At 38.2% G+C, this 14473-nt stretch overlaps 1 protein-coding gene and 1 pseudogene across 1 annotated transcript in view; both read left to right on the top strand.

The window, feature by feature from the left end:
* LOC132800507 (GDSL esterase/lipase 4-like) overlaps window positions 1-14473 on the top strand; it is a 69424-nt gene that overhangs the window by 49189 nt on the left and 5762 nt on the right. The gene's annotated exons all lie outside the window — the stretch shown is intronic.
* On the top strand, window positions 4984-13873 carry LOC132805018 (GDSL esterase/lipase 1-like; annotated as a pseudogene).

Below are 14473 nucleotides of genomic sequence, written 5' to 3' on the forward strand. Positions count from 1 at the left end.
TTTAACAATAATAAACATATATATATATATATATATATATATATATATATATGTATATACATATAGATGTTATTTGACCTAAAAATGGAACGGACATATATATATATATATATATATATAAATATATTATTAGAATGAATAGAAAAACATTTTCTATTAGAGGTTCTTCGTGTGGGCACACCTAATCACAAAAAAAAACAAGAAGATTAATCTGAAAAACACTTTGAAACTTACCGTTTCTATTTTTCTCTCAAGATGTTTTTAATTCTTTATTGAGATTCTCAATCTCTAGAAAATAATACGTAGAAACTTATATTTGGAGGCTAGTAAGCAATGTATTTATACACTGCTAATCCTAATCCTCCTAGGATTTCATAACACCTTAGGCCCAATTAATGGGCTCTTTCTTGTATCTTAATAATCAGTTAAGTGGGCTTCATCATTTAATGAGCTAGTTTGGGGGTCCTCCTGCCCATTATTAGTTAAGGCTCTTGATCAACGGTTTAGATTGCTTCTGGAGTATAAATCCAACATTAGCAAGCTACTGAAGCAGAAACTAGGAGATGCAAAGGCACACTCTTTGCTATCAATAGCTATTTACTTATTTAGTTTTGGAATCAACGACTACTTATTCCCTTTTGAGACAAACTCCACCATCCATTTCATACCTATTCTGAGGAACAATTCATTGAGCTGGTGATAGGCAGCATAAACCAAGTCATCAAAGTGCATACCTGCATACAATATATCCAATATTTCATACATTCTCTATTCAGTGTTCTACATTTTTCTTAACCTTAATCATTCCATATATTACATTCATTTTATTTAAGAAATATAGGTGTTGGAGGAAGGAAATTTTTTTAAGGTGTGTTCCACTCACAAGGGTGCTTAGATTAGGGGAAAACAAGGATGCTTGCTTTGAACCAATTACACCATATGCTGAACTACACAATAAACAACTTTTCAAGCTCTTCCTAAACTGCAAAGCAACCTCAAGGGGTTCAAATATGTCAATTTCTGAATTTCATACACTAATGGAACAACTTATAAATCATCCTTCTAAATATGGTATGCTTACCAATGCCAATACATTGCCATTTTTTAATGTAGTTGGTTCATTATTTCCTATTGCTAATTAAAAAAATTAACTGCTGTTTTAATTCCTTGTGAAAGGTTCAAGGGAAAGTGGCATGCTGTGAAGTGGATCCTACAAAGGAGCTTTAAGATGGGGCTGGTACTACACATGCAATAGAGTATTATCTATGTGACGATGTTGGTAATTATGTGTTCTTCAACTCTTTTCATGCTGCGCAGAGAGTCTGCAAGCAATTGGCCCAACTGGCTTGGAGATTTTGCAATCTCAAAACCCTTCTTGAATCTTAGTCTTTAATGAAAATGGTTGATTTCACACACATGGTGTGACGGTCCACACATTTGGAATAGACTAGTGGTATTTTTGTAAATATTTGAAGATCGGGATCTTCGATCTCGAGCCATGGGAATCTCTTAAGAATGTCACTAGAATGGTGCAAGTCGAATGGCGGGCCAAAATATGAAGGTTTGCTAGAGAAAACCCCATTATGATTCCATGCACAAAGTGATATCTGTTGCTGCTAGAAAGGAAATGGCTAAATGAGCTCTTTAGGGGGGTGGTCGGTGTCTGGCTCTCCATGGCCCCCAGCTTTGGCTTCGAGCTTGGGCTAAGCAAGCCTCCCATGGATGACAGCAAGCCATGGGGCAAGCATAACATGCCACGGGTGTCAGGACCCGTCCAAAATTCCTCACCGGAACCCTAGACAAGCCCTGATCCCAAGGAAACCCCACCGGACCCTCCAATAGAAAATCCGGCAGAACCTCCCCTAAGGGATGGACTTACCACAAATTTCCTGCACAGAAAACACACTTCTATATTCATCCCCTTATTCCTCCCACATTACTACAATGTAATTCCACAAATTTGCAACACTCCAAATTAATAACAGTAATCCAGTGCATAATTAATACATAAATGTCCAATACAGTATACAGAGTATTATACAAATAAATATGAAATTAATACAATGACCGACAAAGAAGTAATACAGGATGGAGAGGAAAAAGGAAAGGAGATGCTCCTTGGACTTTCGACAATGAACTGAGACGTCGAGCTCGCTCCGGATGATCGACGTCACCGAACCTGGATGTAGGGGAACGGAATTTAAAAATATGAGATGCTAATTATCTCAGTGAGTGACCCTATCTACTATACAATTATAATACCACGATAATTAAGTAGATAAATAATAATTAATTGGAAATAATATTTTCTCTCAAAACCCTTATGATTCTCTCGGTTGGAAAAGTTTCCCTTTTAAAACATTTTCACAAAGCCCTTTATTCATAATCCCCGAAAACCAAGGAATCAATTTATTCAACTAAATATCAAATAAAATATAATAAATCAAGCATTCCATATTTATAATTAAAAAGAAATTAATTTATTGAATAATTAAGTAAAAGGAAAATTAAATCAATTTAAAATCCCCATTCGATTAAATAATAAAAACAGCATTAATCATATTCTTAATTCCAATGCAATTTCAAAATATTTATTTTAAAATCCCAGTTCTGAAAATCACTTGATGCACCCACTATATACCAGTGGCGCCAACAGTACCCAGCGTCCCGAGGTACCGCCAGACAGGAGGTTATAGAGAGAAACCGGCATACAGTCGTGTGGCGTCCCACCGCGCCGCTGCAAACAGGCGTCCAGGCCATGGAGGGGCGGCCTACCCTCATCCGATGGCAAACACAAGACAACCCCATAAATCACCTGCGTGCTACTCACACCCACCTGCTCGCTAATCACATCCATGTGCACACTAATCACATCCATATATCAGAACACCAATACGTGTATGGTGCATCTAAAAATCATAAATTAATACATCTCAAAATCTCAAATTTTTTTCATAAACATACTGGGTTTATTCCATCCAATTAAACCCGTAAAATTCCCACAATTTCTTTATAATCGTCGCCATAAATTCCATGATTTCCAAATCTACCAACTCCCAAATCCAACAATTTAAATATTCAAATTTTTCCAATGGCATAAATATTTTTGAAATATAATAAATTAAATCACATAATATTCCATGGGCATACTTATAAAAATTGAAACCACCAACTTAAATAGATATTTTCCTTGAAATATTTAAAAATCAAATTATGCCCAAAAATAATACTAAAATCCAAATACCACTAATTAAGGAAAACACCTTGCTCATGCGTGGTAAATACAATTAAATCACAACAACTATTCAGAAATTCATTAATAACCCAAATTTTCGTTTACCAGCGATAAACATGTGTATACATATAAAATAATATTTTTCTCACAATTATTTTTAAATTCCACCACATGAGCAAAAATTCCAGATATCAAATTAACACCAAATAAATATAATTAATCACCCCAAATAATTTTAACGGTGGGTCACTCACCTCGAGCACGCAATTAAACCACGATCCAGCATAGGATCGATTCCACAATTCACACGTGCTCCTAAATTAACAATTTTACACAGTCAAATAAAATAATATTTTATTCGGGTAATTAATATCTGGTACCCGGGGGCCCAACACAAACGTTATCCAAAATACGCAAATTATATATCTATGGAAAGCTTACGAGATGAGGAACGTGAAACCAACCTTCGTCGGACCCATTTTGACAGGCGGTGACCGGAATTTATCGGTGAAGCACCGGCCGAAATTCAACTCCTCGTATCTCGCAACCCGTTTCGAATTTTTGAAATTGGAAGCCATATTTGGGATCAGAAGATCTAAAATAGGGGGAAAGGAGGTTTAATTTGGACTGGGTTGGCCGGAATACGGCGGAATCGCCAAAAAATTTAAACTCGCCGCCGCCAACTTTACCGGCCCGATCTGGGCGCGTCGCCGGCCGTTCGGCCGCCAAATTTGGCTGGTGAGCTCATCGGCGTGTGGTCTTGGACGATGGCCGGCACGTGTGGCTTGTGGTGGTCGGAGAAAGATGAACACGGGAGAGAGAGAGGGATGGTCGATGGGAAGGAAGAAAGAAGGAAAGAAAGAAGAAGAAGAAGAGGCTCGGGGGCTGGTGTTTTCCCACTTGGGGGAAAAGAAAGAAAAAGAAAAAAAGAAAAGAAAATTAAATAATTAAATAATATTACAAATAATATTATTATATAAAATAACAATAATAAAATAATATGGTATTAAGCATGGTTGACATGTGGCATCTCATCATGGTGACACATGGTTACATTTATTAAGTCACACATGGCACAATGTTACACGTTTAAAAAATAATATTAAAATAATACAGTATTTGAAAAACTCTACAGGTCCATAACTCTCAAACCGCATCTCCAAATCGGACGTGCTGCTAGTCTACGGACTCGTATCGACGAGTACTTCACAACCATGCATGAGTCAAAGCTCAATTTTGCATGAATAAAAAGTCAACTCCGGCATCCCTTGGTCAATTTGGACCTCGAATTGTTTTGCTCATATCTTTCAAACCGTAGCTCCGTTTTCAACGTGCTACTAGTCTACGAACTCGTGCCAACGTGTACTTCGTAACGGTACCTTAGTCAACCTAGAATTCCATCAGAGTCAAAAAGTCAACTTTTGGTACTTTGGTCAACAGTCAACGATCAACGGTCAAAGTCAACGGTCAACCTCGATCAAAGTTGGAAAATTTCCATTGTACTTTGGGACGGGGTGTTACAACGGGGGTGGTCTTATTTCTCCGAGGGACAGGGAGTCCCGAGGAGAGTACCAGTAGGTGCTACGAGCTGTTATTGTGCGTCACTCTTGTGCCAAAGGCTGAGTGTCGCATTCGTTATTCTGTTTCCTATTGGCTATGCTAAAGTCATACGTAGGCCTTTGTTATAAAGGGTTGGCAGCTAGTAGGCACGGATGGGGTGATACCGTGCCATTGTGTGGCATTCCTATATGGGTTTCGGATCTTATGTTACTACTTTGGATGGCATGTTGGCACGATGTGATGTGCATACACCAAGATCATGTGCTATTCAGGATGTGCATGGATCAAGGCTCGAATGGAGAGCTGGGTTAGTGGCTAGATTTTGGCACAAGGTCGAGCTGCAAGTTACCGAATGGGCATGAGGCCATCGGGCTAGCTTATTAGGCGGCATAAGCCTTGATGACTATGAGAACCTATAGATGGGGCGAATGTCTTAGCAAAGAGCCTTGATGCCGGGAAGCAATCATAGTCGCCTATGTGCGAGACTCGCGAGAGTAGTTCATGTCAGTGAACCTCAAAAGCATACGATTGATATCAGATGGGTCGATATATGAACTCAGATAGTGAAAAGGTTGGCCTTGACTATAGAGTCTTGGTGGTGCACTGTCTATTTCCGCTGCTTAAAATGTAGGACTGTGACACATGGCAGGCATGATAGCAATGCTTCTCTTCCTTTTTCCTTTTCTCAAAATTTTGGTACCACAAATAAATGTCTTAACAATCTCTAGTTGTAAATGTATATACCTTGAACAACAAAACTGAGTAAAGGAATTTTTATCTTCTTTTTTTTTTGGGTAGTTTTGATTGTTAGAGAAACAATTTCAAAACCAATAATTAAGATTTATGGAAAAGATATTTATTAGTTCAAATTTTCCCATAACTGGTAATAGTACAATTTGTAAAACTCTATAACCATATATGAAACTCTGAAACCTTTGCATCTTTTAGCTTCATTTCTAGCAAGAAACTTTTCTTCCATTGTGAAGCACAGCCACATTGTTTTAGTGGTAAAAAACTTTAGCATAAAATTCAGCTATATACTATAACATATGAATAGATTCGTAGGAACTAAAAAATAGCACCATATCTTGTAAAGTTGTCTTCTACATGGCACCTAAAGAATGGAAATAAAAAAGTGCTACTAAATCCGTAAAAAGATCGACTACATATAAATGGCTTTCTATCAAAATTTGAAGATAAAGCTTTCTAGTTGTGTAAATATTCAAAGCTTTTTAGTTTTCACCAGTTCAACCGTGGCTTCTCAATCGCCATATTATATATAGTTGTCAAAAAACTGATCAATAGGAAAACCAAAATTTGTAAGCCTATTTTATTATGGTGATAGTGAACCGGACAGCAAGGGCTAACAAACCACATTTTCCATACAAATCCAATTTAATTATTTTCTTCTTCTTTATTTGTTTGGTTTTTGCGCCGTTTACCAAGAAATATAAACCAAGAAATATATATATATATATATATATAGATGTTCTTTGACTAAGAATTAAGTACATATTTTATATATCGTCTAAATATTATTACGATTTATGACATTTCCTTCCGTGAGACAAATATATATTATTGAAAAGTCTAAATCATACACAAATTATGAAAAAATCAATGCAAATTCTGCTCATATCTTTTCTTAAACTACAAGCTAGCATATTCTGAAGCCACATCATATACTTTTTTATTCTATCCAATTATTATAGAATGGAATTTTACTTATTTTGTCAAACAAGGATTGGAAACTATAAACATGTGAGAAATATCTATCTTAATTTATGTTAGAGAAATTCGTCATTAATGATGTTCGAATGCAACCGACTTAATCATTCTTTGTTTTTTATTCAATTCAATTTTCAAACATAGTCCCAATGCTATGCTTGATTAATTAATTGATTAACAAGTAGATTAATCAATTGAAAGGTACACATATAGAATTTGAGAGAAAAGAGAGTGCTGACCCAGCCCTATATATCAAGGTAAATTCAATATAGCATATAATTGTAGCAGAGAAGAGAATAGGCAGTCTCTATGTAATGGCAAAGTTAAACCTTATGAACATTTATTTGTTTGTTTTTTGCATAAGTCTATTCAATTTTCAAACAAAATGCTTCGATGAAAGTTCATGGCTTTACAAAAAGCAAGCAGCCTTATTTATATTTGGGGATTCACAGTTTGATGTTGGAAATAACAACTACATCAACACTACTACTGGCAAGGCTAATTATTGGCCATATGGGGAAACCTTCTTACTATCAAGACCCATCCAAAATTTCCCACCGAAACCCTAGACAAGCCCTGATCCCAGGAAAACCCTACCGGACCCTCCAATGGAAAATCCGGCAGAACCTCCCCTAAGGGTTGGACTTACCACAAATTTCCTGCACTGAAAACACACTTCTATATTCCTCCCACATTACTACAATTTGATTCCACAAATTTACAGCACTCCAAATGAATAACAGTAATCCAGTGCATAATTAATACATAAATGTCCGAGACAGTATACAGAGCTTCATGAAGTACTATAAGTATAGAAATTATACAACGAGGATGAAAGAAATATTACAATTGAAATAAATGAAGACAAATGTAACTTCTCGAACTACGACAGCGATGGAGATTAGGTTCGCTCCGGAAGAACATCTACCACCCCTTGCACCTAAGGGAACGGAATTTAAAAATATGAGATGCTAATCATCTCAGTGAGTGATCCTATCTACTGTACACTTTTAATATTAATAATATAACAATAAAAGGAATTTAACTAATCAGTACCAAACAATTAAATAAATAAATAAATAATAATCATTTGAAAGTAATATTTTCTCTCAAAATCTTCACTATTCACTCCGTTGGAAATGTTCCCCTTTTAAAACATTTCACAAAACCCGATTGTTCTTATGCCCAAAAATCAAGGAATCGTTAATTTAATAGACAATAATTAAATAATCCAAATATAAATAAAATGTAATAAAATATAATAAATAATTCTAGAACACTTTAGGGTTTGAAATTTCTATCTGAAAATTTATACTTGACGCACCACACCATATACCAGTGATGCCCTCCGATATCCAGCGTCCCGAGCACCGACTGACGGGGAGGTTAAAGAGAGAAACTTGCATACGGCGCTTCGGCATCCCGACAGCGCCGCTCTTGAAACCATCATCCCGGCCACAGAGGGGGGCGGCTATGGCCAATATCAAACTTGCCTGCCCTCGGTCCAATGGCAACTCACGGGAGACATAATAACTTGCGCGCTAATCCACATATACAGCCAGAACACTAATACTATATGAGTGCATCTAAATTAAATAACCAAATTTTCCAAAAATTTACCATGGGAATTATACCATTTTTCGAACTCAACCTCCCACATTTTTCTTTAACATTTCCGATACAAAACCACCGATAACAATATACAAATAATTTTTCTCGTATCACAAAGTCCATCAAATAATATTCCACGGGCATAATTATAAAATTTGGAACTACCAAATTAAACCAATCATGCCCAAAAATAATATTAAAATCCGGATACAATTAATTAATGAAAATACCTTGCTCATGCGTAATAATTACAATTAAATCACAATAATAATAATCAGGAATTTCTTAATAACCCAAAATTCCGTTTAGCATCAATGAGTATATATACATATAGAAAATAATATTTTTTTTTCACAACTATATTTAAATTCCACCACATGAGCATAATTCCAGATACCAAATTAGCACAAAATAAATATAATTAATTACCCCAAAATAGTTTTAAAGGTGGGTCACTCACCTGGAGCACGCAATTAACCTAAGATCCTCCATGGGATCAATTCCACGATGCACACGTGCTCCTAGAACAACAATTCACACACAGTCAAATAAATTAATATTTTATTCGGGTAAATAATTTCCGGTACCAGGGGTTAAACACAAACGTTAACCAAAATTGACGAGTAATATACCAAAACAAAGCTTGAGTGACGAAGATTACGAATCCTGTCTTACTTCCCGGAGATCAGACCCGAGGTGGCCGGAATCTCGCCAAAAAGCTTTCGGCCTTTAAAGCCTTGATTCTCCCAAACCGTCACGAATTGGAGGAAAAGGACACCGGATTTGGATTCAGGGGTTGGAATTTGTGGGGAGGGACCGGCGGTGCAACTGGGTACTCGCCAGAACTGGATTTTCCGGCGTGCCGCCGCGGTCCCCGGCAACCGTCGCCGCCGCCGGCGCGTCCGGTGGCCGATGGCTGAGATGTTTGGGGGTTTTGTAGATCGAAGGGAGAGGGTTCCAACGGGACTGGCGGTGAGGCAAACGGAGGCCGGACGGCGAAGAGATCTGGGTTTGAAGATTTTCGGCCCCTCGCTGGAAAATACTCTGATCCCGGCTCGTCGGAGGTCCCGTAGCCGTGAAATTTGGTGGGCTGGCCAAAAATGAGAAGGTGGTGAGGGGTGGCTGGCGCGTGTGGCCTGAAAATGGTCGGAAATGGGTCAAACGGCAGTCGCCGATGGTGGAGGGGAAAAATCACCGTCGCCGGAAAACGCTCCAATCCCGGTGCGTTACCGGCCGATTGGCCGTGAGATTTGGGTGGCCGATCGGAATTGAGGAGGCGGAGGTAGTGGAGTGGCGCGTGTGGGGAAAGAGTGGCAGAAAAATGGCTAAATGGCGGTGGCCGGTTGTTTCTCTCTCTAGCTCTCTCTCTCTTTCTCTCTCCCCCCCTCTCTCTCCTTTCCCCGTCGGCCCGCCCGTTTTACCAAAATAAAAGCCACAGTGGGTGACACTATTCACCCACGTGGACCTCTCAGATGTCGACACGTGGTATCACTGTTCACTTAAGCCAGATATATTAAAATATTACGGTAGTCGGAAAACTTCACACGTCCATAACTTTTTAACCAGATGTCCAATTTAAGCATGCCACTAGCCTATGAACTCGTATCGACGAGCACTTTACAACCACACAAAAGTCAAAGCAAAATTCTACAACCATAAAAAGTCAAGTCCTGGCACCTTTTGGACAGTTTGAATCTCGACTTCTTTTGCCCATAACTTTCAAACCGTAGCTCCATTTTCGATGTGCTACTAGTCTACAAACTCGTGCCAATGTGTACTTCATAACAGTACCTCAGTCAACCTAGAATTCCATCCAAGTCAAAAAGTCAAATTTTGACCCCTTCAGTCAACGGTCAACGGTCAACTTCGGTCAAAGTTAGAAAATTTCCGGTGTACTTCGGGACGGGGTGTTACACTTACACTACCCAACAAGCAGATTCTGTGATGGCCATCTAGTTCCAGATTTCATTGGTAAACACACACATGCATATATATATACATATATACATACATATGTATATATGAAAATTATTTTATCTTCATTTAATTATTTTATATTTATATTTCATTGTTCTTGGCTGGCTTTGCCGCCTTTAACTTTTGTCATTTTCATTTCCTTCCGCTTTCATATTCATACTCTGTCCCTTCCATATCTGTTCTTGTTTTATACTCTACTTTCTCTTCCTTGTTGGTTTTTTGGGATATTACACACCCAAAACGCGTCTTGAAGGGAAAGGGAGCCCCACGCTTATAAGGCGTGCTTAACTCTCCTTTCCAACCGATGTGGGATATTGGGATATTACACACCCATCCTTCCCCCTCCTGGGGCCCAGAGTCCGTCCTGGCACACCGATCCGGGTTAGGCTCTGATACCATTTCTAGCCCAGGCTCAACCCGCATCAAGATATTGTCCTCTTTGATTATTAGTGTGATGCTACCTTTCCCTTCAAGATGCGTTTTGGGTGTGTAATATCCCAAAAAACCTGAGGCCCGATAGAATGGGCCAAAGAGGACAATATCTTGATGCGGGTTGAGCCTGGGCTAGAAATGGTATCAGAGCCTAACCCGGATCGGTGTGCCAGGACGGACTCTGGGCCCCAGGAGAGGGAAGGATGGGTGTGTAATATCCCAATATCCCACATCGGTTGGAAAGGACGAGGTGTGATGCCTTATTAGTGTGATGCTACCCAGGCTCAACCCGCATCAAGATATTGTCCTCTTTGACCCAGTCCATCGGGCCTCAAGGTTTTTTGGGATATTACACACCCAAAACGCGTCTTGAAGGGAAAGGTAGTCTCACACTAATAAGGCATCACACCTTGTCCTTTCCAACCGATGTGGGATATTGGGATATTACACACCCATCCTTCCCCCTCCTGGGGCCCAGAGTCCGTCCTGGCACACCGATCCGGGTTAGGCTCTGATACCATTGCTAGCCCAGGCTCAACCCGCATCAAGATATTGTCCTCTTTGGCCCAGTCCATCGGGCCTCAAGGTTTTTTGGGATATTACACACCCAAAACGCGTCTTGAAGGGAAAGGTAGTCTCACACTAATAAGGCATCACACCTTGTCCTTTCCAACCGATGTGGGATATTGGGATATTACACACCCATCCTTCCCCCTCCTGGGGCCCAGAGTCCGTCCTGGCACACCGATCCGGGTTAGGCTCTGATACCATTTCTAGCCCAGGCTCAACCCGCATCAAGATATTGTCCTCTTTGACCCAGTCCATCGGGCCTCAAGGTTTTATACCCAAAACGCGTCTTGAAGGGAAAGGTAGTCTCACACTAATAAGGCATCACACTTTGTCCTTTCCAACCGATGTGGGATATTGGGATATTACACACCCATCCTTCCCCCTCCTGGGGCCCAGAGTCCGTCCTGGCACACCGATCCGGGTTAGGCTCTGATACCATTTCTAGCCCAGGCTCAACCCGCATCAAGATATTGTCCTCTTTGACCCAGTCCATCGGGCCTCAAGGTTTTATACCCAAAACGCGTCTTGAAGGGAAAGGTAGTCTCACACTAATAAGGCATCACACCTTGTCCTTTCCAACCGATGTGGGATATTGGGATATTACACACCCATCCTTCCCCCTCCTGGGGCCCAGAGTCCGTCCTGGCACACCGATCCGGGTTAGGCTCTGATACCATTGCTAGCCCAGGCTCAACCCGCATCAAGATATTGTCCTCTTTGGCCCAGTCCATCGGGCCTCAAGGTTTTTTGGGATATTACACACCCAAAACGCGTCTTGAAAGGAAAGGTAGTCTCACACTAATAAGGCATCACACCTTGTCCTTTCCAACCGATGTGGGATATTGGGATATTACACACCCATTACATGTATATATGTATATATATACATATGTATGTATATATATATACATACATACATACATATATACATATATATATGTATATACATATATATGTATATATATATATAGATAGATAGATGTATAGCTAAGATCAAATAAAGTCTTTAATATGAGCATTATCATGAGATCTTCCTTTTTCAGTTTTTAAATCACATAAAAAACTAAAATTTAAAATTATATTTATTAATTATTGGTTTCCGATAAGATTTAATTTTCATAAATAGAGTTTTAAAATGTCACTAAATTCATATTTAATAAGTTTTTGAATTTTAAAACAAAATCTTTGATGTGATCTAATAATCACAATTATGGACTGACTCATTTTATTGAAGTAAGGTCGACCTTCCTTTAATTTGACTGTATACATATATATATTTAAATATATACATAAATATTTTGTTAGGTGTCTAGCTCTCAATTACATATAATTTGTATAATATATCACTCATATTACATGTAATCAAGCGCTTGCTTATTTTGAACTTATGACACTCAGTAGATAAAATTTTATATGGACATATTTATATATATCTTAATTTCTCTGATGCAGCTCAGTATGCAAAGTTGCCGTTCATTCCACCATATCTACTCCCTCGTAACAAGTTATTTATAAATGGGGTGAATTTCGCATCAGCAGGAGCTGGTGCTCTCGTTGAAACTCGGAAAGGATCGGTAAATCTCTTTATCAGGCTTCGATACTAAGGTCTAGAGGCATAAATGAAAAAAATTAAATATATATCATGTTTGTCAATAATGTATTAATATCTTCAAGCATATTACAAATATTCTTATCTTAATTAACAAGGAGAAAAAAAATTTTGTTTGTAATGAAAACTAAGTATCTGATCCAATTTTTTTCAGGTGATAGACCTTCAAACTCAACTTGGTTATTTCAAGAACATTAGCAGGGTACTGAGGGAGAAACTAGGAGATACAGAGGCCGAAGCTTTGCTTTCAAAAGCCATTTACTTGTTTAGTGTTGGAGGCAACGACTATTTATTTCCTTTTCAGACAAACTCCAGCGTCCTTTATACCTATTCTATCGAGCAATTTGTAGGGCAGGTGATAGGCAATATAACCCAAGTCATCAAAGTACGTACCAACATCCTATGAATCCCATATTTGATACATATATAAATGATATTTGTTACATTTCCTATTTAATATTCTAAATTTTTTCTTAAAGGTTTCTTTCCTCAAAATTCCATTGAATTTGTTTTTGATGTATTCAGGAAATATATGAGGTTGGAGGAAGGAAATTTGGGTTTCCAAGCCTGTGGCCTTTAGGGTGTGCGCCATTCTCAAGGACAAGGGAACCTGACGGGGAAAACAACTGCTTTGGACCACTTACACCATATGTTGACTTGCACAATATAGAGATTTCCAAAGTACTCCAAAAACTGTAAAGTGACCTCAAGGGATTCAAATATTCAATTCCTGAATTTCATACACTTATGGGAGATATTATCAATCATCCTTCTAAATATCGTATCTCTAAATACCAATTACATTTCTTAGTTTAGTCATAGTACATAATTTAATTTCTTCTACCAAAAGAAAACGTACATATATAATATCCATTGCTAATTTAAATAATTTGTTGATTTTCTTTGTTTTGTTAAGGTTTCAAGGAAGGGCAGGTAGCATGCTGTGGCAGTGGACCCTACAGAGGAATTTTAGCTGTGGTGGAAGGAGAGGTGTAACTGAGTATTATCTATGTGACAATGTTAGTGAATATGTGCTTTTTGACTCTTCTCATCCCACTGAAAGGGCCTACGAGCTATTGGCCCAATTGGCTTGGAGTGGAGAGCCCAGTCTGACTGGGTCTTACAATCTTAAAGCTCTTTTTGAATCCTAATCTTTAATGGAAATGGTTGTTTTTCACAGCATGGCTTTGATGGATGGCTTGGCTCTTCCATTTCCTTCCTTTCAAAGTTTTAGTATCACAAATAATATATCTAGCATATATTGATTGATCATGTAGAATAAACTTAACCAAATGTTGTCCCTTGACAATCAAAACCTATTTAAGGCAGTTTGACCTGTTTTATAAGCAGTTTGGATTGCTAAAGACAATTAAACAACCAGTATTTAAAATGATATCTATGAGTTCAAATTTCATTTCTCATAATTGATAATAGTGGAATTTGTAAAGCTCTATAACAATATATAAATCTCTGCAACCTTTTGTACCTTTCAGCTTCATTTCCAGCAAGCAACTTATCGTCTATTGTCTAGCACAGCCAAATTGTTTTAGTGACAAAAACTTTAGCACGCAGTGCATCTCTATATAATATGTGAATAAAATTTATCTGTACAAACCAATAAATACACTATATCGTGTAAAGTTTTCTATAAGGAACCGAAAAAATGGAAATGAAAAGCACCAACTAAAACTGAGAAGATATTGACTATGTATAAATGACTCAGGCTATCAAATTTTGAAATAATTAAAAGA

Source organism: Ziziphus jujuba, chromosome 1 (assembly GCF_031755915.1).
Source record: "Ziziphus jujuba cultivar Dongzao chromosome 1, ASM3175591v1".
NCBI classification, from domain to species: domain Eukaryota; kingdom Viridiplantae; phylum Streptophyta; class Magnoliopsida; order Rosales; family Rhamnaceae; genus Ziziphus; species Ziziphus jujuba.